At 30.7% G+C, this 26,033-nt stretch overlaps 1 long non-coding RNA gene across 1 annotated transcript; it reads left to right on the top strand.

The window, feature by feature from the left end:
* Nucleotides 1-277: 277 nt before the first annotated feature.
* On the top strand, nucleotides 278-20,283 carry LOC143045729 (uncharacterized). The gene is made up of 4 exons (XR_012969013.1): nucleotides 278-328; nucleotides 4,653-4,748; nucleotides 10,012-10,505; nucleotides 17,454-20,283. It is a non-coding gene; the product is annotated as an uncharacterized LOC143045729 (long non-coding RNA).
* The last annotated feature ends 5,750 nt before the right edge of the window (nucleotides 20,284-26,033 follow it).

Genomic DNA, 26,033 nt, shown 5'->3' with positions numbered 1-26,033 from the left:
GCTTACAAAATAAGTGGTGAGATTGAAAAAAGTTGATTTTGTTCTGTAGATGAGCAAATACTAATCTGTTTTCTCAGGTAACATGTAATTTCAGTTATGCAACAAAAATGTCTCAAGTCTTGTACATTTAGAACATATACTAAGTTAATCAGTCATTTTGTCTACTTAGATATGTGTGAGAAATTCCTTAATCTAAGTCATCCTTACAACTTAGTCATTTAGATGAATATTTTAGCTATATAAGTTTTAACTGACATGCATTTTGGTAAAAAATTCAATTAAAGTAGTTTGTGAGTTTTTAAGAAATATACCACACAAATAGATATTGGTGAGTACTTATAGTATTTTAGCATGTTCTGTTAAGTAACTACTTCTCTTAAGTTAGTGCATACAAAGTAGTATTGCTTTTAAATGTCGTCTATAATTAATAATAATGTTAATATGTGCAACTAATGCATCTTTAAATAAATTTTGCAAGTTGATATAAATTTAATGTGCAGTATTAATTAAAGTCAAATTTAAACATGGATTCTTAAGAAGAAAAAAAGTCAGCTCTCTGATAACAGACTGGGAAGAACATATAGTGGCACTTCCAGCCTAAAGTTCATTTAGCTCAAACTAATCACAAATCTTTTCAATTTTATAATTTACTATTTAAATAGATGGCCTTAATTGAGGGTAACAAACTATATCCACAGATTGTCCCTGTCAAATTAGATCAAATTTCACATTCATTAAAAATTATTTGAATTAAATTTTAAGTATTGAATGATTTTACCAATTTATTGATACTTTAGTTAAGTAAATATCTTATTTTTGAAGTGATTTGACAGTCAAGTTGTTTGGTTTGGTCTTAATTGTAATTCTTTGTGAAAAGTCAGGTGGGAGGGGAATTATGTCCGTAAGTCTTGTTTCATCTTTTATCTACTAGGCACGCCTACAAATATTAGAATTATTACATTTTGAATGTGATGTTTGAAATATTGGAGACATGATGTCTTTCTTCTTTAGAAATAATTTATAAAATTAGAGGAGAAACTAAAAGGTGTCTTTAGCTTCTTTTATGTCTGAATTTTGTATAATTATCTATATTACCCTAAAACGTTAAATATAAGATGCTTTACAAATTGCGTCAATAAAAAAGATCAGGTTAAGCTTAGTGCATATCAGCTGAAAATTTTGACACAAGTCTTCAGAGCATTGGATCTTCCTGTCGCCAAACCCTTGAAACTGTAATAAAATTATAATTAATTTCTGACATAGAAATGCAAAAAAAAGATTTAATTTATGTTCATTACACAAATAAGTAATTAAATTTACATTATGAAATATATTTTATGTAAATGTTGTTTTATGTGTTAGGTTACTTTGGAAGTATTTATTAGATAAGGTTGGAATGACATGAAATCATTTAGTAATTGGCATGATAAAAAAAAATTATCTTAAGTTTATGACTGAAAAACAACATTTTTGAGTTTGATTGAGATATTAGAAAGTGGTCCTGTACTGATTTATCTCTTTCTAGAATATTTTTTTTACCTTATGTAAAAACAAGATTAAATCAACAGTGACTAAGGTATCGTGTAATTTAAGTTGTAAATCTCCAAAAATATACCTTGAAGACTTGTAGAACATGTGTAGGAGTTATCAGTCAGTATCGAAGAACATGTAGCTGCATTTTTATGCAAATTATATAAGTAAATCAGCTCAATATTGAAGACTAAATTAATTTTGAAGAAGAGCAACAGCAATAAAATTTGCTATTAAATTTGATAATTTCTTAGTATAATTTGATAGCACTGTCTCGCTTACATGCACCAAATAGGTTTCAGAAAACTAAAGAGACAGTTTAAGATTATTTTCTAATATTAACAACTGTGTAATGCCCTCTGGGTGTCTTTTAGTCTTTTAGATTTAGTTGGTTGATATAGGATTCATACATTGGAACCAATAATATTACTGTAGATTCTACCTGAACAGGCATGAAATACATGATTGTCCCTAGTCACATAAGAGGAGAGAAATTGAAATAAAATCTTGTTCAAATAATTATTGAAATTTTTAAGGTATTTCCGTTGAAAACTCAAATTGAGACTAAGCTAACAAGACAAGATACTAATATTTAAAAATCCCCATTAAAAAGACAACAATACATGATAATATTGAAAATACTTAAGTATAATACAATACTTTGGCAAATTGTAATGCCATGTATTTTATATTTCTGACAGAATTTGGAACAAAGCAACAGGATGCAGAGATGATTAAAGTTATGATATTAAATTATCAAAACTCCATTTAGAACCTCTATTAACCAAGTGAAATCATTTATTTCTACATTTTTCTATTTAAATGTTTTCTCAATTCACAAGTAAACATTAATTTTTGTATTTTACAATAACATTTACTATCAATTCTGTACCTGTGCAACATAAAAACAGCTGACACTTGCGATTATTTGGCACCGCTCACCTAAGTAATTTGTCATTGAGTTATTGTGCAATCGTACCTTACAGGTTTTCATTCATTGAAGGATTAAATCGTTCTCCCGTTTGACAACTATCATTGAGATTCCATATTGTTTTGGGTATTATATGGTATTAAAAAGATGAATGAATAGGTTAGCCTGATGGTTACCTGTTGTGTTTAATCTGCCATAGACATTTAGAGTAAAATTTTATGACGGATAAAGAGATAACCTAAAATCTATTTGTAAGTGTCCTCATTCAATTTTCATTAATAGTTCAATGTTAAAAGTAATATATGATATTTTGGCTCAATTTAAACGCGTGTTTACAGTGATCGTTTCGTAACATATATTTTGACTGCCTTTTAAAGCATGGTATGTTGTAAGGGTTAACATTGCTACAGGATTTATGATATTGAACAGATCCAAACTACACGTTTTACCCTAACTTATTTCAATGAAGCCTGTTTGTTATAAGATATAGGTAAGGCTGCATTTGGGTTAAATTTGACCTTGGTCTATATGCAGGTCAGGGTAAACCAGGGAATAGGTTTTAGGGATAGAAATTGATTAGTGTCTCTTTTTCCTGTTTGGCCTTAAAAGAAAAAGAAGCCTAAATAATTTAGTTGAAATGCATGATTTGTATCTAATCAAAAAAATATAAGCATTTCTTGGGATGATGAACTGTATTTTTGCAGTTTTTTTTATCTTCTATAAAGTGTACTTTTGTCAACCTAAAAATGATACTTCAATAAGTTCTAGAATTCTACAAATATTGTGTGAGAAAGTTAAGTGATGAAGAATAGAATCATAATGCATAACCACAAAAACTTCCTAGCAGGGGTTGTTTCAAATAACTGCTGTTTATAAACAATGAAAATGCAAAATTTTACAAAGTCTGCCCAAACCACAGAAACTGACCAAGATGAAACTTGCTTGCTTTAAATCAAGTTAAATGATGCTTTTGAAAAGGTACCGTGGAACACCTAGAATAAAGTCTATATGATACGTATAAACTTGTAAACTTTAATGTCGACTTAACCATAATGTTAGTGTATTGAGTTACAACAATGGAAGTGAAGATTGCATGTGTAAGGTCGATCAACATTTTATAAACGGTTAACTCAAAAATTTGACAGTAGTCGTAACAATAGGCCTGGCATCGGTTGGACCAATATTGTTTTCATTAATAACGGGATAAGAATTCTGTTTAATTAATGTCAGCCATTTCGATGATGCTGTTTTTCTACCGATATGTAATGTATACTAGCGTCTTAGGATTGTATAGTTTAAAGTTTTTTTTAAAGAAATGTCTCGTTGTACTCCCTGACTTAGTCGTAATGAGAATTTAAATGTAAATTAAATTGATCAGTAATTCTTCAATAGGTGCAAAGTATCATAGTATTTAATGAGAAATAACAGTTGAAAACAGTCTTGATATTGATAAGAGTGGTGAAGTAATACGGGTGGGTACCAGATTATAACTAAGATAAACCAGCAGATTTTTTTTATCTTATTGATACAATGATCACCCTTACATGATTTAATGATGTAAATTTAATTATGTAATAAAATATTATTAAAAATGAAAAAAGAAGAAAAGTAGATGTAACGGCATAATGCACATGACACCTCTCAAACCTTGTAATACATGAACAAGGGACATAATTCCTTCAAAATAAATAAAATGCAAGATTTATCTTCAACCCAGCAAGGCATTATGTATAACATGTTAAAATTAAGGTATGAAGTCAAATTCTATAAGCAAGATATTAATGAAGCTTTCACTGAATTCTGTCATATTAGATAACACATTGAAGATTAAAAAATAATTTTCTACCAATTATTAAGGTACAAGGTGTAACATTTAGATAATTCTATAAAAATGAGGAGGAGAAAGCTGCAAGGGGAAGAACAGAATTTAGAAGACAGTTTTCTTTATACAAATTCAAATTCAAATATATTTTATTGCTAATCAAAGCACCCACAAGGAGCAGAACAATCAACATTAATTACAAACAAATGATTACAAGTGATTCAATATGATTAAGACACAATGTTATAAAAAAAAAATATACAAATGCATAAATGCATAAATGCAAATATCTTTATTTTTGTTCTATGTGGTTAAGACATATGTTTTCTGTATAACTTATTTCTAGAGTTTTTTTTCTTTCTATTTTAGGTTGTGTCTAACCTTGGATGAGAAGGAGAGAAAAGACCACCGATTGAGAAAATCTACTCGAATCTAGATTGACCATTTGACAGTAAATATTATAATGTACGTAAAGGGTGTATACATAATTATTAATTTCAATTTTATAAAAAATTAAAAATGTAAAACTTATTTACCAAGACTAACAAATTGTTCAGTTCATTAACTTCATTTTATGAATGAGTTACTGCATTGAGAAGAAAAGTGTAATATTCCCATTAAAGATTCAATCAGTATAATTAAGATTTAATTTCATTTACATTTTTCTTATAACCACAGGTGTTCATATTAAAAAGGTAACAATTTTTCAGTTAGTTAAATTGTAAGGGTTGAACAATTGTGAAGAAAATTCAATAAAGTAATGGCCATCCCCTAACCAGTCATTAGACATGTTGACCATTCTGATGAACCATGGTGAAAAAAAATTGTAAAAAAATGAAATGATGTGTGTGAATACCACACGTATATAGTGATTTAAAGTTTTATAAGTATTACTTTTTTAACCACAATTGATGTCACAGACTGTATAGGGGGCCTTTAATAGAGCATGGGGGTATCCCTACTGGATCTAAGTAGGAATAAAAACTTCACATAGGGTCCAGTTGATGTTGGAACGGTATAGACTGTTTAGGGGGCTTTTAATAGAGCACGGGGGTATCCCTACTGGATCTAAGTAGGAATGAAAACTTCACATAGGGTCCAATTGATGTCGGAACAGTATAGACTGTTTAGGGGGCTTTTAATAGAGCACGGGGGTATCTTTACAGGATTTAAGTAGGAATAAAAATTCACATAGGGTCCAGTTGATGTCCGAACAGTATAGACTGTTTAGAGAGCTTTTAATAGAGCATGGGGGTATCTTTACAGGATTTAAGTAGGAATGAAAAGCTCACATAGGGTCCAGTTGATGTTGGAACAGTATAGACTGTTTAGGGGGCTTTTAATAGAGTACGGGGGTATCTTTACAGGATTTAAGTAGGAATGAAAAGCTGACATAGGGTCCAGTTGAAAGATATCCTTCTGTGGATTCCTCATTATTAGTTAGATACCAATATTCATGGGTCGTGTTGGTTCAGGTTAACAATGAATTTTAATGTTCAAGAATTATAAGTTTTTGATAGGCTTTGTATGCAGTGAAAGATAGAAATTTGAAATCTGATATCCAAGAAAACACAAGTTTATAAACAGTTAAAAGCTTTAGTTTAAGCTGTTATAAGTGCAGTTAAAAAAGCATGCCATGTAAGCAAAACCATACAAAATGCAAAATTCTGATAAGGCATCACTTCTGATATTAAACAAAATTTATCTGAGGAATTTGTGTATAAGGGAGACTATATGCTCAAGTCCAGATGGTGTCACTGTACCTATTGACATATGGGTCCTCCAATATGGGTACTCAGTCGTATCATAGGTCCATTTAGTCAAATCAGTGGGTCTCAATAGGAGGGTAACAGGGTGTTAAAACCCTAATCAACCGTAAGAATACTGCATTAATCATTTGTTCATGAATTTGTCAACTCTAATGTTTGTAGCAGGTTTGTGTGGGACATGATCTTGTTCATCTGCCTTATCGATCAACCAACTTTTCTACATAAAATTGAGAATGGAAATGGGGAATGTGTCAAAGAGACAACAACCCGACCAAATAAAAAACAACAGCAGAGGGTCACCAACAGGTCTTTTTGTTTTTTTAGTTTCACATTTTATGGCGGTTTTGTTACAATATTTTGACAAAATCAAAAGGCAAATTTTGTTTTTGGTAAAATGATATACTGACAAGATCTGACTTCTGTCAAATTTCTTCGATAAAAGTATCGACATCTTTAAACTTTAAAATTTTGATGGGGAAACAAAAGGAGAAAGTTAACTTTCCCATGGGTAAATTATTATCAAGATTTACATATTTATATAATCTAAAATCATTAGCTTTAACATTTGCTTCCCAACTATTCAGTTATATCTAAATGAACAGGTCAACCAAAATTTGGAATATTTTCCAGTGCATTAAGATTGGTAATAAACAAAATTGACATCTCAGAATTTATAGAGAAACTTTAATGTCAACAATGCATTGAATAGAAATCTTGATAAGAAATTTATTTACTCCTTTGAACGTAAATATAGTGAGTAAATAAATACACACAAAATTTAATTTGTTTTCTGAATTGAAATAACTCATAATAATTTGAAATTTATTAATTTTGTTGTATAAATTTGTTTTACAATTGATATGACGATATATTAGCAATTTAAATTCTTACTGTTACTTTGACAGAATCAATTATCAAATTAGAAATAATGATATTTTATTAAATTGTTAAGAAAAAAATAGCCAAGTTTATGACCATGTTTGTCATATCAAAGGTGATATAAGTGATAGATCTCTCTTTAAGATGTACTGAATCAACTGTTTAGCTTGTTTATTAAGGTATATGATCACAAAACCATAGCCAATTTTCTTCTATTATAACTTTTTAATTTTTTTTTTTTTTAAATATTGGCAGTACTCTTGTGACCATACCCTGACCATTTTATAATTATTTTAAAATTCCTATTGGCAGTACTGTTGTGACCATATTACCGACCATTTTATAATTTTTATACTGTTGATACTAATTAATCTGAAAATAAGAGTAAAAATAGATAATCCAAAGTTGGAAATGGTGAACTTGCCAGGAGTTAAATTTATTTAGGGCTATTCCAGAAAAAAATGTATGGGGGGTTGGGGGGTTGGAAGGCAGTTTTTGTCAGCACCCGCAACCCAGACAATTGTAAATAAGAATTATAGTGCATTATAGTGTGAAAAGTTGCTCTGATACCCATGACCGATGTATTATTAATATAATGTGCCTTCCAACCCCCCCCCCCCCCCCCCCCCCCCCCCCCCCACATACATTTTTTTCTGGAATAGCCCTTAATCAATTGATGTCCTATTTTCCGATGCATTGGAAAAAAGTTTTACATTTTGGGTTTGAAATATATTAAATTTTGAAACATGTAAATTTTTATTGATCTACACATGTAAATACATGTACTTGACCATAAACAGGCCAAGGGCATATTTGTAAATATATGTACTTGACCATAAACAGGCCAAGGGCATAGTTCTCATGACCGACTTTTGTGTAAAGAAGTTTTAAAAGAACTGCTTTTAATCACTTTAAGGAAGTCTTACCAAAATGACTGATAAAATCTTGTTTATAATTTAAAAAGAAAATACTTATATTTTGAAAATAAGTAATCTTACAAGATAAGGGCTTTGCAAAGGGGTCACAAAAGACAGAAGGAAACTGCTTCTTCAGATAAATCTCCTCTTCACTTTTGCTTTATAGCACAATGATCATATTATAATATTATGACATCTGAAGAGTACTTATTGTTTTAACCAATAATAATTTACCTTAGATTATTTCCTTCCATATTTGAGAAATTATTTCTTGTTATTGTTTGTATAATACTTGGACTTTGATGCTAAGTTAAATGTAATGTTTCTTTTATTCGTGGAAAGAAAACAAAATGTTCTGTATTTTTTATTTTTTTTATTTGACAATTGTCTAACTTCAAAAGTGTGTAGGCTAACAGGAAGGTTTTAATTTCTGAGGGAATTCAAAAAAAGTACTTCTACTCTTTATAATTTATCTCCCGTACTAATTGACCAGGGTATTAATTCAATAAGTATCTATTACAATTATAAAATCATGTAATTTTACACTGAGAAAGTTTACAGAACAAAAGATGACAAAGTTTGGGTGGATGTTAGTAAAACTAGTAATGAACTTTTCCCAGTATCTGATACTGATTCTTAGTATTGTTTTCCCTGATATTATTAGCTTATCAGTAAAACATCAAAAATACAGGTGTACTTTTTATAAAAAAATTTGACAGGTCTAAATAAAGAAAAAAGACCTCTGTGGTTTATACAGGAGGAAAACCTGATAAGGAAAATTTGAAAATCTCTTATTTTACAGGTCACTTAATCACAATTACTAAGTGGGAAATAGTTGAAGCTGACAAAATGTTTGAATGGTTGTTAACTTTTTGAAAACATGTTTATCTTGATTTATATCCCATCATGAAAATGTTGCGGCTCATTGGCTGAGATTTGGGATTCTCATTCTTCAGTCTATTGTTGTAGCAACTATTTGTGTTTTCTATTCTGCAGTCCCTTTAACGATATGGGCAGTGTTCAATACGTTGTAACCATATCTTCATCTTATGATTTAACTTATTTGATGAACTCTAGTGATATTAAAAGTCTGGTTACGTACGGTACAGTCAACTTTTGATTTTTAAGTTCATACTTTACGGTGCTGGTCACTTTTAGTATTGCCTAGTATGTGTCATATACATCAAGTTAAATCACGTCTGGGAAAAACAATATAGTTAATATGTATTAATATCGCACATTTTCATCTAGTGATTATGGAAAAAACAGATGAGGATGAAGTTACAATCGTAGCGTAATCCAACCTCCGATTTCTTTTCGAATGAAAATCAGCTAAATGTACTAGATTTTATCAGGACTATAAGTCTGATGGTCACCTTTGATTTAAATATTTTCAAGTACTTTCCAATAAATGTCAAGTAATTTCTTGCATTATGTCCAAAAAGTTGTGAAATCAAATCTGAGGTTATATTTTAATCAATTGATTTGTAATCTATAAAGTACTCTTCGCCCATTGATGCAAATCACAATACATAATTAATCATAATCAAATCTTGCATAACACGGAAAGAAAAAGTAACGGGGTGGTAAATAATACAAGTCTTAGTCAACACCTGGTTTGGTAATGAGATGTTAGTTTTATTAAATTTCCTAGCATAAAACAATAACAGAAGAAAAAAAAGAACGATTTTATAGTATTGATACTCATTCACCAAGTCCTGAAACTGGGTCGAAGATTTTTGTTTATGAAAGTAGTTGCAGACAATTTTTTTCAAGGCCTAATATCTATCAAGCCTTTAAAATAATCTATTAACATTTTTTATGAAAATATCATCAGTAGTTTATCAACTTTGTGAAGGTTTCAATGTCCATGATAAAGGAAATTTAAATCAGATTTGTCCAATATTTGAAAAGAATTTGAAAAATAAACCATGCAAATCTATAGTTTACATTTTTGTTTAGGGGCCAACTGAAGCACACCTCTTGGTGCCGAAGTTTCTCGCTGCATTGAAGACCCATTGGTGGCCTTCGGCTGTTGTCTGCTCTTTGGTCGGGTTGTTGTTTCTTTGACACATTCCCCATTTCAATTCTCAATTGTACTTTCACATTTTAAGTAATATTAGTAATTGTTGATATATAATTATATTTTAATTTATATTTCAGGTTGGTAATTGAGAAAAGATGATGTACAGGAATGCTCCATTGAGGTTGAAGATACATGGTTGCTTTACTGGAATTCTCTGGCAGAAAAAAAATATTTTTGTTGCCTTGGTGGCCCTTACCAAAACTACATATTTATTGCTTTAGTAAATGAATTAAGGAAGAACTCCTTATTTGGAGAAATTAATCCCAGACTTCCAATCAAAACCTAAGATTAAAGGAGTTTATGTGTTAAATTTTAAAGAGAAATTCTAATAAGATCTGCAGCTGCCTATTTTTTTCCTCAGAAAAACTCTTTGAATGATCACCATGGGAACAAATAGCAATAATTGCTGCAGTTCTGACTTATTTGCACTTTCAAAAATACATACACCTTCCTCTTTTAATGGGATCAGGTCAGCCCAATATTTAATCATATACTCAATAGAATTTTAGTGTAATCCACACTTTACCAAGTGAAGCAGAAACATCAGATGCTGGTATTGTGCCAGTAAATAGTAAGTAAAAAAATTTCAATCATTTAATCTAACTACTTACATAAATATCATTACTGAGTCATTGTAGCATTACCTTATATGGATAATCATGTGAAATACAGTTAATGAATGATTAAGTCTTTAAAATTGTATAACTTTATAAAAAAAAACAGCAGAAAGAGTATTGTGTCTGGTAGGGCATATGACATTAGATTGACTTCTTTGGTGCATTACGCTATAATATGAATGGGATTGCAAACTAGGTGAACATGCAATGAGAATTAATGATTGTTCCTCAAACATGTAGTTTTATAATCTAAATATGCACTTTCCATTAGGTTTGTGTAGGCATAGGTACAGTTTGTTTTACCTAGAAGTTATTTACCTTTGCAAAAAAAACCTGACATAATAGTTTGTAGTTTGGAAAAGAATTGATAAAGAGACATGAACCTTAGTCAAGAATCAGCCATATCCTAGGTAGAAGTGTTTTGAAGATGCAGAATTCATTAAGGGTTTACCACATATGGCCTTGCTGGGGAATATTTATTTTTAAAGTATTTCATACTTATGGTTAATGTTTTTATAAAGTGTCTTCAAGCTGGTAAAGATGATTTTTGACAAATACTAAATAGATCAGGTTAAAGAGTGTATAGAATTTTTTCTTTTCATCTTTCAATCTCAATCTAATGATAATACGATTAATTGACCATGTAGTACGATTGCATGATTTATTTTCAAGGTTGTTTTGTGAATGACAGAAAGTTTTAAATAATCAGTGACCTTATTAGTGCAGTGACACTGCAGCTATTTCAGTGTATTGACTGCATAATTGATTTTTATAGAATTGGTCAAAATGTGCAACTTTCTTTACATTTTCCCTACCAAAAATCGTTGGGTGGCATACACGTAGGGTTGTCAGGGAAAACATTTTTTGTTTCCATTTGTTGTTACCTGTTTAAACTTTTCTAGGTTAAATTGAAAATTTTATATCATATAAAACATTTATGATATATTATAATTAAGATGTATATAAAAATTGGTTTATAAACTCTTATTAAAAATTATGTACATGAATGCAAAATCTGTATACAATTTGCATGTAAAAATGCCATGTAGCTACTAGGTTGTCGACCTTGTAAATTTGTTTATATCATAAAAGTAAACAAATATAAACATGAAAGTGACAACAATGTAGTAACATGTCAAATAATATGCTTGGTCACCAGAGTTATCAATGGAGGAAAATAAAACAATGGGGGCCATTGACAATCCTTGTGTACTCTCGATTAAATCAAGGGTATTATTATATCAGCTTCAGGGCTCTATGACCACAAAATTCATCACAAACCGTTATTTTATTTTATAATTATCAATATGTAAACATATAAAAAGTAAATTAAGTCCATAAATTATTACTTTTTTGTATGACTTTAATTCATTCTACAATATGTTACATACTTAGTGGATATAAATTATTTCTCTTCACTAGGTCAATGGGGAATTAACATCAGATCATTACGATTAATTTAACATATATTTATTTAATAAGTTGACATTTTCATTTTATTATTATAGCTTTATCATGTAGAAAAGTTATATAAACATTTACATATACTATGAGGGAAAATCAGAAAAAAAAGTTAATATTTCAGACATTAGATAAATAGATTTATCACTTTAAAAGATACATTTAAAAAACGAAATCCTTTTTTTTTTAACAAGTGTAAAATATGTATTAGAAATGCTAGGTCATGTCTCATTTATTATGGTAAGACAACGGTTATGCCCTTAGCAAAGAGTGTCAAGTATTTGGCAAAATTTAAAGGTCACTTTAACACCAGTTTACCAAGGGAAAGTCCACAAAATCTAAGTTATACGTAGTATTGCCTGAACTTAAAATTCATCATCATCAGTCATAAAATATCATTTGGATAGACATGAAAAATGAAGAAAGTTTTAACCTCAAATCAATCAATATCTCTAAGCTACAAGGGGGATTATTTTCACTAAAATAAAAAAAAAGCTTTATTTCAGAAAGGAATAATGATAGTTATAACTAAAACTAAGGCTTCTCTGATAAATCTAAAACAATTGAACGTTTTTTTGCTAAAGTTTGCATAGCAGACTTGTAAGCAAATTTCATAGGAGAAAAGTAGCAGTTTGCAGATATATTCTGTTTTCAATTGAAATTTATTTGCTCAAATTTGTGCAGAATACCTTTAGGAAATTTCGATTGCGAAAAATAGCAATTTGCAAATGTATTCTGTTTCCAATTGAAAGTTATTTGCTGAAGTTTGCAAAGAAGACCTTCAGCAAATTTCGATTGAGTAAAGTAACATTTCTGCAGATGTATTCTGTTTTCAATTGTCTTATGATTGTCACAATGTATGTAGGCTGTACACCTGTATCCAAGATTGTTACCTTGATAAAAATGTGATAACACTGACTTCCGATAGCGGTCAATGAGGTTAAATGTCGGTCCTTACAGATAGCTCCCTGCCTATTTCATTATCAAGGTAAATATATCTTTCCTGAAATAGAATCATATACGTAATGTTATTCTGTTTATTAATAGCATTAGGAAATGAAAAGTTATTAACAGTTTGGGACAGCAAATATATTGTATCAAAAGCACATGGTAGAAAATTAAATGGGTAATAAAATGTGCATAATTGTAATAACAGACCTCTAAAAACATTAAATTTGACCTATTTCAAAGTTTTTCGGTAAATATTATAAAATGAACTACATGCAGTTTAGTGGAGTTAATCACCGTAAAATAAGTTTGAAAACCTACCTGGAAACTGATACAATAAGTAGATAGTATAAGATGTTAACTTAATATCTATACCTATAAAATGTTCACTTAAAATGATAGAAAATTCGTAAAGTTTAGAAGTTTGTCATGAAAAACTGTTTGATATCTGACCCCTATAATGGACCCGAGCACAACCTGTAACATATATTGCAGGTGATGGTTGGTTTCTGAGCCTCTAGAAATAGCCGTTAATGAGAGGGTAATTCTCACCTGTCAAGGTAAATCAATCTGTAAACTTTTACAGATAGGGTGCATTCAGCTTTAGATCAACCGCTTAAATATAATTTTATAATTTCAAACATTTGTCATAGATGTTTTCTTTACTGATCTAGATTTATAAATGCTTAGCTTAAGATTTAAAATAAGTTTCGAGTTAAAGGATGAGTCAAAAATAAAATATCGTAATAAAAGCTTTAAAATGATACCTTGATAGGGTTTTAAGAAAGGGAACAAAACTTGAATGAAAAGATTCAACATAATAAAAGAAGTGGAAAAAAGTCAGAGTTAGGATGTATCCTTTTATTGCATAAAAGTGCAACATGAAAATATGAAAATAATACATTTTAATGAAGAAATCTTATATTTTTATTGTAAACATTAGAGTACAATTTTTACAAAAGAAGAATGATATTTGTTTTTAATAGTACATTTTATGAATGAAATATATGAGTAAAAATAAACATGGGTAATCCTGTAATAGTTTTCATACCACTAACTGGCCTAGTAAACTTTAAATCTTAAGAGTGCATGTTAGGCAGAAATGGTGTAAAATGGATCAAATTGATATCAGTGTTTACTCCCTAGGTAATTTAATAATTAAAAGACATGTACATGTTAATAATTAATATATGATTTACAGCACTTATCATGCCCAGCCATCTAAACATTTATACAAATTTTCTTATCAAGTCTGTCATCTTTGCTTGCTCAATTTTTCACTAGGTAGTCATTTATCATTATGAGAGGGTTTGCTTTATTAAAACCCGGTAATTAAGATGGTTAATTTTACAATAAAGTAGACATGCAAAATAGAAAGTATATTTCTATATGAAATTAAACACTAAATTCATACATGACCCTTTGTCATATTGCTGACCTGGGTTGTGCTTACTGCAACACCGTGCACAAGAAGGAACCTTCTCTATATCCCATTTTGACATATGTATGATGACTTCTGAATGCACAATGTGTTGTATATATCATCAGATAAGAAATAACAATATGATAATTAGATTATATCTACTTGTCCAGGTATTATTTGTTGCCTATCGTTTTGCACCTGTAATGAAATAAAATCTTCCTAATACACACCTTTTATGACATTTTAATTCTCATAATTTATCCCTGTTCAGATTGTATACTGATAAAGAATACTCTTTCATAAATTGGCCATTCTAGAGTTACTTTTAATTAATAGGTCTTCTTAGCTGTCCATACTATACGAGAATTATGAATGAAATATTTACTGCAGACTTGCACACGGGGTAGACTTGAATAGGATGCTCATTTTAGGTCATTGCACTGGTTAACTTGTCATATAATTTAAATATAGCCATGCCGCATGCAGTCGTCGGCACTCTCCAAATAGAAATTTTGAAGCAATCTTTCAAAGACAACAAATGTTTTGATTAACTGTAAATACAGTGGACGTTTGATGTTTTGGCTAAATTATTTTTTAACCTTGATTATGAATTATGAATATAAAAAAAGAGTCAAAATAATTTACGGTAGATGGAATTTTGGAAACTGAACACCAAACAAAACAAGTCGTATTTGTTATTTATTTTTAAAAGAAGAAATAACACATGATTTAATAAAGCACATATTTATTATCATTTGCAGATCTGTTAAAAAGTGTATGCTACTCTTACACGGTTTCATAAAAGGGCAAGAAAATAAGAATGGGTACCTCATAATTCATTTAAATTTGTGGGATCAGTTAGTTAAAGTAATTCTCTTCAAAAGTGTATCGACTTCTACTGTAGATTTTGTTATGTATAAGCATACTCGATATTTTTGTAGTTTTTTATGAAGTCGGAAGTAAGATTGGTCTTGCTGATTCTTTGGTACATGAAAGTTCTCATCCATTCACTTAGTACTTGGATGACTTAATTAGCATTGTAATCATACGATACAATTTAACATACAGTCCATAAAAATAGTTCATATTACCCAAACCTGGTGTGTGGTAGGTACACCGATGTAAAAGTCTTTAAATTGAGTGGGCATGATAGTACACTCGGAACCACATCATATTGTTGTTACAACATATAATACCTTTACTTCAAGGCATAAGGCTTAATTTGGCATTTTTGGAAAATTTAAGAAAATATTTGATTTCGTTTGATGTGATCAAGCTAGAGCAAGTCATGCAACCTTGTCATTAAATCCTGGACAAACTGGTGCAAAGCAAACTGACACAATATATTAAATCTCTTTTGAAATAGTTTTACAGGTATTGTTTTGCATTTTCTTAATTGCATGTGGAAATCTCATAATTGAATTACTCAGAAATGGGGAAACTTGATAATATAAAAGTAAGCTTTCAACCACTGAAATTAATTTCAGTATGTAACACTATAGTAAGGTCCCATCGTCGGATCTTTTGACAATTGTAATGGTTATCAATTTAGTATTTTATTTTCATTAATATTTTTAACTTCTGTTAGGATCCCCTGTATGCTCTGTAGTTTAGTTTGCATGTTATATAAAACGAAGAAAAGTATAACTCATCATGACTTGAAGATATGGTCACCAATGTTTTACCTCTATCCATAGACATATTACATTTGTCATTTGATGTTTGATTTTTAACACGATGGTACATGTAAACACAACAGTAAAGTTGTCGACCACAAGATTTCAGGTGTTTATGTTAACCACAGTATGTTGTTGGTCTCACGATTAAAAAACATTTACTTAGCCTTGAGCAATTCAAATTTTACATGACCCCAAAATATTCAAATGATCAAAGGTGTTGATACAATAACCTTTGCCTCATTAGTAAAATTTGGCATTGATATTGGAATTTGTCCCTGCAGATGAGGGCAAGATGGATACTCTTGGCTATCACACAAAGTAGTGTCTTCTAAGGTCAATAAGAAAATTACTACAATAGCAGTCGAGTTTTTTTTGTAAAGCAGTATTTAAAAAGAGGCTAAATTTGTTTAATTATGTGTAAAGGTAACTCAAGGGTATTCAGTATCTCCCGTATTGTTCAAAGCTATTGTAGACATCAGTGTAATGAAAGGTTGTGTTGCGGTGATCAAAACCAAAACCCGTCCATGATTATTTTTTTTCAATTAAATGCCATGCAATTTTTATGGTTTATCTATATTGTGTGTAAAAAAAATACAAGTGAAGTACATAAGCATTGTAAAATGGTGTCAAATAAAGTGTTAGAAAAAGGCAACAGTAGTATACCGCTGTTCAAAACTCATAAATCTATGGACAAAAAACAAAATCGGGGCAACAAACTAAAACTGAGAGAAACGCATTAAATATCAGAAGAGAACAACGACACAACATTAAAATGTAACACACACAGCAACGGACTAAGCATTAGACAAAATCCGATGAGAATAAAATAAATATCATTAGGTCTGTAACAATTATTTTAATACATAAAGGATAAAAGTTTGAAAATCAACCATTTTAACTTTCTTTCTGTTATATGCAATATTTATACTGAAGCATTACGTATCTCCCATCATACTGTCACGCTAGATACCGTGTGTTAATAGTTTTGGCGTATGCTTTCAATAGTTACGTACTTAGTTCATGTTCGATGTTCAAACTTTTTTGGTGAAGTAGGTTTGCAATGTAGACGGATGCTGCATTTCATGTCTATAAAATTACAAAATATACATTCGAAAACTTTCAAACAGAGGGTTGTTGTTCTTCAGTATACACTTAGACAAAACAAAACCTTATCTTTTAGATCCTTGGGCAGGTATGTATAATAAAACAGATAATAAATCTCGAAGTTTTATATTAACATATGCCCAAGATGATCATGCATCCATCCAAAAATATATTTTCATTTGTCATGGAATGTTTTGGTTAAATCATGTTCATGAATCCAATCTGCAGATCTTGCAAGCATTATCTGTGTGATGAACATCTGATAGTATCTTTCTCTTCACTTCCAGGTCGGGATTCGTTTACTGTCAAGTAGCAAAACCATGCCGAGATATTTCATATTGACGTCATCATATTGACAGACGTGGTAAAGAGTTGTCAAAGGATTGATAAGCTCATTTGATTGTTCAAAATGTGGTTTCATTTTAATTCTTCATAGCTATAAATATCCAAATTCGGAATAATCGGAATCTGAATGAGTATTATGTATCGAGTTTATATATTATTAGATTCCAAGGACCTCTCAGCACTTATAAGTGTTTTGGTTTATATACACCATTTGGCTTTCAAATTTAGTTTTTGAGCGGTCCTGGCGAGGTAAATCAAGAAAACTGTTGGGAGACGTAAAATTGTTAAAAAATTGAAGTTGTATTCTTCATTTTAAGGTATATTTATATGTTATCAACATTTTCTCAACACTTTAACATATTTATCAAAATTATAATTATGGAAAACGTGAGGCAGTTGACGCAGATTTGTCATGATGACAAATACGGTATGGTTATAAATTCAGGAAAGCATCTGCATTTTCATTATATATTCTCTAAATTGCATAATTCAAAGAAAAAACAAATTAAAAAAATTAAAAAATGCAGAAATAATTAAGTTTTTCTCTTATGCATTCAGATAACCGACTTACAATTACAATTAAAAAAATTATGTATTTTAGAAGAAAGGGAAAATTCGATGTCATAACAGAAAAGATTTCTTTTAAACAAGATAACTCAAAGTTTCAATTTCAAATTATTTATCCATATATTCTGTATCGTATTTTTAGATTTGAATGACATGAAATGACACTAATCTTTCTAGATATATTTTTTTGCAAACATGGATGCTGCATTAAGCAGACGTGCTGTAATCACGTAATAGTTTATAATGTTTATTCCATCTTCATGGATTACTTAGCACAGTGGTTAATGTCAGATATCACATACACCCATTTATCACACTTTTTGTTGTATCTTCTAGCCAAAAATACAGAACTTTGACAAACTCTTACATGCATCAGTATTGGAAGGGGTAAACAGTGCATGGGAATTGATTCAGAGAAATCAACGATTTTTCACATGCCTTTTCGTCTAATTATTTTGTACTTGGTGTTCGTTGAAACGATTTTTAATCAAGGTAACTTTTAAATAAAATTCGGTTGTGGACGATTAATCGGAAAACTTAAACGATTTCAGACTAAAATTTTAAAGGGTGGAATGGGTTCCTTTTGTACTGTAATTTCAACACGTACTTGAATACAAGAGATAAAAATAATCACATTATTTGCTGCTGTACTATGTGTGTTTTATGAGTCATGTAAATTTTCGTACATTCTTACGTAAGAAATCAGACCTGAACGTAAATGCATTTGAAAAAAGATATCTAGTATCTAAGGACATAGTAGCCAAACATTACATGCTGAGAATGGTAATCACACCCTTTTAAAGCGATCGATCAGGTGTTTTTCTTTTAAAGGTTTCCCATACATTTGGTTTGACCAAGAAAGTTTAAAATGTGTTCCTATTTTGAAAAACGTAGTTTCCGTTATAATATTTTAATAAACTGTTGGTTTGTTTTCAGTGTACAATAATAGTATAATATGATAAGACCATATGAAAGTGACCTGATTGAAAAAAGGGGGCAATCAAAAGCACGATGTCAAAAATGTGTTGGAAAAAAAGTTGAAATGAAAATTCGTGAATATACTTTGATGAAACGTTGCCATAAAATTACTAGACCAGCATGACCTGATGGGCATGTTTAAATTATTGTATGTTCCGACATTTGAAAATCGTTCAATATGTGTGGGATCCAATTGCATTTTGATGATATCATGTTATGCTCATAAAGATGCATTGAAAGTTGGTTATATGTCAGCATTATAAGTCAGTTTCTTCTTGTTCAATCTGCATATTTAGCTCTGTAAATGTGTATGTTCCTAAACATCATTGGCTTTCAAATATTAGTCTTTGAGCGTTCCTAATGAAAAAAAATCCAGAAGAGCGTTTCGGAAGCATGATATTTATAAAGTGTTTTTTTTTAACATGACTTGCAATGCATCCGCGGTGCACTGCTACATGCAAACGATCACAGTTACAAACATTTTAGGTGGTCGATCCGAAGTACGTAATGGATTTTCCTATATTGATTTGATATAAATTTAATGCACACCATGATTTGTTTCAAGGGGATTTCCCAAGGTAAAGTCTGCAATATATGACGCTTGTACATTTCAAATATAGATTTTGATTGACGGGAATTCTGTAATCAGTTGACACTAAGATGTGTTTTGCTTGTAACGATTTTGACAGCCTAGTTGAAAAACGAGCAGACAGTTAGAAGTTTTTACCCCAGCATTTAACCACATTTTGTTATTTTGCTGCCTTCTGTTATTTTCAGGTCATCCATAACTGTCAATAATGTTTGTCAGGGAGTTCATGTGTTCGTCACCTTGATTAATGATTTCCTGCGCATGCACATTTCACTTAGTTACGGTTCATTAATCACAGCTGATCACTTACGAGTTTCTCACACACGTCAATTATCATATCTGCATAAAACAACATGGTACATGTAATAATTACAACTGCCCGCTACACATGTCCGTAGGTTAAGTATTGCTACCATTTTCCTTACATAACCTGTCAGAAATTAGTATTATTGTGATAAATATATAGATAATGTGTTGGGAAATACTACAAATGTGTCAATTTTATATCCTCCCTCTACAGAATTATAGATTAAATAACACCATAAAAGACGATTTCGCCATATGATCAGACAACCATATTTATAATTCGAAATTTGTTAACCTAGCATCACTGATTTTCCCAGACATAATATTTGATTATTTACGTACAGTTATCAATGAATATATGAGTTATAATTCTTTGTTCTTTAAATTATATCGGTGAAAATGTTATAGTTGACTTTATTGCTTAAAAAAAGTTATTAAGAATTTGAAAACTTAATTTAAAGTTTATGATACGGTATTTACGGAAAATTATAGGGTTTGTGTTATCATACATGCCATAAGGAACACTGTCAAATTATTAATGTTGTAAAAGAATTATTATAGAATTTTATAAAAACTACTAAATATAAACATCAAAAGCGAAATAAACAAATATGTATTTAAGGGGTTGCAATGTTTAAAAAAAATGGTATATAGAAGTTTTTTGTTGAACGTTGGTTCTATCATTGGCTCATTCAAGCAGGCATATTTTCCAGGTTTGCTGCAAAATAAAGATATTTCTTATCATTTGACACAAAATGTGGAAGTATCAGAAAATAAAGTTCAAAAGTTTTTTTGAATTAAATATTAAAACCAAATGAAGTCTTTTTACAGCCTGGTTAACCATCTTCCTTCATCATGGAGCAAATTAAGAATATTAGACACAACATATTAAATGCTGCAGCTTTATTGTAAACCTCAAGATCAAGTTTCATGGTGCATCAAGTTTGAATACATCATACTTCGTACAAAATAATAGTGTTAAATAATGACTTTGGCAATGATAAACTTATAACAATAGAAATAATAGTTTCACAAAGGATGTGTATTGAATTCCCTATGATATAGTGGTCCGTGTCACTTCTAATACTGTTAGTGTCGGTGTTTCTAGTGATCCTAAGAAATAGGTGAATAAGGACGCGTAAGTGGCAGTTTTAATATATTCTTGTTACGACCCGACCCGTTCGTTTATTATACAACAAAATTGATGAAGTCTGGAACCAAATTAATAACCTCTGGACAACGAACATGCACTGAAAACGGTATTCAATTAAAACAGTTCTATGAAACCTTATCGTTGTGAAATAAATATGCAATTTAGTAAAATAGTTTGTCAACTTGCATTCATAAAATGTTTTAAAAACTATCGCATTATATTTTGCAGTAAAAACTTTTTTATGCCCCACCTACGATAGTAGAGGGGCATTATGTTTTCTGGTCTGTGCGTCCGTTTGTTCGTCCGTCCGTTCGTTCGTTCGTTCGTCCGTCTGTCCCGCTTCAGGTTAAAGTTTTTGATCAAGGTAGTTTTTGATGAAGTTGAAGTCCAATCGACTTCAAACTTAGTATACATGTTCCCTATGATATGATCTTTTTAATTTTAATGCCAAATTAGAGGGTTTACCCCAATTTCACGGTCCACTGAACATAGAAAATGATAGTGCGAGTGGGGCATTCGTGTACTGAGGACACATTCTTGTTTATCGGGTTACTACTTTAGTGCTACTAACTTACATCTGTCCATCACAGCACATGTGTGTACTTTCCATAACATAAACCGGAAATACAGCCATTTTACACGGTATACTGTAAAATCGAAATAGTAATAAATTTACTAAATCCTTCATATTAAAACAATTTATCTAGCGTTTTCGCTGTTGAATGTTATGTTTGTCATGCTGCTTATTATGGTATGCTCTTCAAGGTATACTGGTGCTGCCATGGACACTGCCCTAGCCGATTCTTAAGCACAATAAAATGTGATATCATCAAACACGAAGGTGCTGAGATACTGTAATACAAACCCAATTTATAACCTTTTTTGTAGTAAAATTATCAATTGTAATTGAATATGGGTTTCTATGATTTGCACGGTGGCTTTATGTAAATCTGTTTGTGATAAATGTTTCCAATGTCTTTTCAGGTCTCAGAACGTTGAAGTTTTTTAGTGTCAACCTTATTTATTCACTAAATATCCTTGTTTCTTCTAAAGGGAATAAAGATTAAATAACTATGATATCCGGTTCTTCAATCTTAACAGTTCCTGGGGGTAAAATGAAAAAGTAACATGGAGGTATATTTTTGTTCAAAAGCAAACGGTAAATTTATTTTCCTTGAAAAAATTTATTTATGTTTTAATTGTTACATTTACAAGGACTTCGATCATATATTGACCTATAATGTCTGTTAGATTAGGTTAAATAATGTATAAAACTTAACGAATATTTAAAGTATATGAAATATTTTGACAAACCATGCAATATGTTATTGTAATAAAATAGTTGAAAATCAATTAGCCATGATATAATTTTGTTCATAATGATGAACTCATTTGATGACGTATGAATAGCGTGTGGGAACGTAAAGATATCAAGTAATATTGATATCAGGACATCGTCCTCTATGTGTTTACACTTTTGAAAAAGACGGATACAAAAAGTTTGCTAATTTGAATTGTTGAACTAAGATTTCACCTAAAATGTGTGGCATGAGAAATTCGCATCTTCTATGTTAATTTTTCCTTCATTTATTTGTAGTAGTCATTCTTTGTAATATGTAGTATATAAGATAATTTTAAAGTTTGTAGCACTACCAAATGTTTTATGAAAACATTTCAAACTCATTTGCGATAAAGCTGAACAATTCTTTTATATATAGCTCTTTGTTGTTTTTTGTAATTTTGTATCTTTAATTAACTCTAACCTACTTCAGGAACCAGTATAGGATCGAGATATGGAAATGGTGGAGTTCTAGGAAGAGTAAAATATAAAGCAATTGAACGGTTTTCACATTGATTCACAGATTGAAATTAAATTCTGAGATCATTGTGAAAACTGATTTTATGCTAAACATACAACATTTCCCAAGCAAGAGCACATATTGGATATGTTGAAAGCTGCAGTGAAAGATGATGAACACAAAAAGTTATAACCTTAAATTTCCACACTATTCACTGGTATATATGAGGTGAGTTTACTCCAGCACTCTTTCAACATGAAAGGCGGATTATCAAATCATGGGGTAATATTATAGGGAGATTTTCAGTAGAATATTTACTGTTTTATTGTTTTCAATTTAATATTTAATAAACAGTCAAATTTGTGATCTTTCTCAATCTTTTTTTGCACAATTCCATCATAGAAATGTTAATTAATCGAAAGATTCAGCCTGTCCAGCTGCATCGGTAAGTTTTATAACTAATTTGCAAAGTTGAATACGTTGAAGTTTCATATTATCTTATTTTGGACAATTTATCTCATATGCGGTTTTTGTCTTTTAGAAATTCACAAGTGTTTTTACACACAAAAAAACGAAAGATGCCAAATGTACAATTAAAAATCTTCAGTTGAAGAAAAAACTAGGGTCAATTGGTTGCAAATCAAATTGTGAAATATACCTCAGTTATGATTGAAAATTAATATGCTCCATAACAAAGGGTAAGTCATCATGGTTCTTGAAAATACATACATTACAATAATGTTCTCTCTTATATACCACATGCTGTATATCTTAAAATTGACTACTGCTGAATAAATATGTCTTTTAATCCTTTGCACACATACATATCATTCTGATCAACTATCCAACAAAGTATAGTATGCACATCGTGATTCCAGTTGCATGTTATCCGTATAAATTATTTTAAAATATTTTTAACTAAATAAAGGCAACAGTAGTATACCGCTGTTCAAAATTCATAAATCGATAGAGAAAAAACACATCCGGGTTACAAACTAATACTGAGGGAAACGCATCAAATATAAAAGAACTACGACACAACAGAAACACAACTTTAAAATGTAACACACACACAGAAACGAACTATAATATAACAATGGCCATTTCCCTGACTTGGTACTTGCTAATAAAAATATAGATATGAAGCTAGTACATCTTACTGGTTTCAAATTCCTGTTACAGAGAAAAACAGGAAATAGGAAGGCATCTGATTCACAACGATAATCACCTACCAAAGAAAGAACAAGAGACTGAAAAATTGACCAGGAAAAGCTTTCATTAATTCTCATACGATGACAAAGTCAACTGTAAAAGTTTTTAAGTCAAGGAACATATCAAAACTAAATTTAATAAACGAATACAAGATACAAGATACAAAGTTTTTATTGTCAATTATGACGCCCAATAATTTCAGCAGTACAATTAGGTTCAATTTCATACAAGTGATTACATATTGATTACATTGATTATTTAATAATTAAACAAAGTAAAGTCTTTTTCAACAAAATAATTTCTGCAGAAATATGAGCAGACATAGGCAAACTATGATCTATGACGAATTTAAAAGGAGTAAAAGATACCAGAGGGGCAATCAAATTGAAAGATCGAAAATAAACTGACAAAACAATGACTAATAGAAAAAGAGAAACAGACAAATAATAGTACACAGGAAACGACATTGAAAACTGAAGACTATCAACACGAACCCCACCAAAAATTGGGGGTGATCTTAGGTGCTCCGAAAGGGTTAGCAGATCCTGCTCCACATGTGGCATCCGTCGTTTTACTCATATTACAAATCCGGTATATAGTCTAATTCGGTAGGTCGAATTCGTGAAAAGGGAAGGGGATTATATTTACGACATAAGGAACATATCCGATTTCATCTGTGAAACGGTTATGGCCAACCAACTCGTAATGACGTCCATCAAATTTACAAAGGAATGATTTCAACTTCACCATTTGGAACTCTTGGTTTAATAGCTTTCGTGTGAGCAACAACCCTCTATCAAGGAAATTATGATATTTAAGATGTGACAAGTAAACTGTCAAATGTACCCTCAACTTAACTTTTGTATTCGCAAGCAATATGTTTGTTGAATTCCTAAACAGAGAACATGGTTGCTAGCTTATTTAGTTATCAAAGGTACCAGGATTATAATTTAGTACGCCAGACGCGCGTCTCGTCTACATGAGACTCATCAGTGACGCTCATATCAAAGTATTTTTAAACCCAAACAAGTACAAAGTTGAAGAGCATAGAAGATCCAAAATTCCAAAAAGTTTTGCCAAATACGGCTAAGGTAATTTATGCCTGGTATAAGAAAATCCTTAGTATTTCGAAAAATTCAAAGTTTTGTAAACAGGAAATTTATGAATTGACCACATTATTGATATTCATGTCAACACCGAAGTATTGACTACTGGGCTGGTGATACCCTCGGGGACGAAACGTCCACCAGCAGTGGCATCGACCCAGTGGTGTAAATAGTTATCAAAGGTACCAGGATTATAATTTAGTACACTACATAAGACTCATCAGTGACGTTCATATCAAAATATTTATAAAGCCAAACAAGTACAAAAATGAAGAGCATTGAGGATCCAAAATTCCAAAAAGTTGTGCCAAATACGGCTAAGGTAATCTATGCCTGGGATAAGAACATCCTTAGTTTTTCGAAAAATTCAAAGTTTTGTAAACAGGAAATTTATAAAAATGACCACATTATTGATATTCATGTCAACACCGAAGTATTGACTACTGGGCTTGTGATACCCCCGGGGACGAAACGTCCACCAGCAGTGGCATCAACCCAGTGGTGTAAATAGTTATCAAAGGTACCAGGATTATAATTTAGTACGCCAGACGTGCGTTTCGTCTACATAAGACTCATCAGTGACGCTCATATCAAAATATTTATAAAGTCAAACAAGTACAAAATTGAAGAGCGTTGAGGATCCAAAATTCCAAAAAGTTGTGCCAAATACGGCTAAGGTAATCTATGCCTGGGATAAGAAAATCCTTAGTTTTTTGAAAAATTCAAAGTTTTGTAAACAGGAAATTTATAAAAATGACCACATTATTGATATTCATGTCAACACTGAAATGTTGACTACTGGGCTGGTGATA

Source organism: Mytilus galloprovincialis, chromosome 9, assembly GCF_965363235.1.
Source record: "Mytilus galloprovincialis chromosome 9, xbMytGall1.hap1.1, whole genome shotgun sequence".
In the NCBI taxonomy this organism is placed as follows: domain Eukaryota; kingdom Metazoa; phylum Mollusca; class Bivalvia; order Mytilida; family Mytilidae; genus Mytilus; species Mytilus galloprovincialis.
This window is presented reverse-complemented; position numbering and strand designations above follow the sequence as displayed.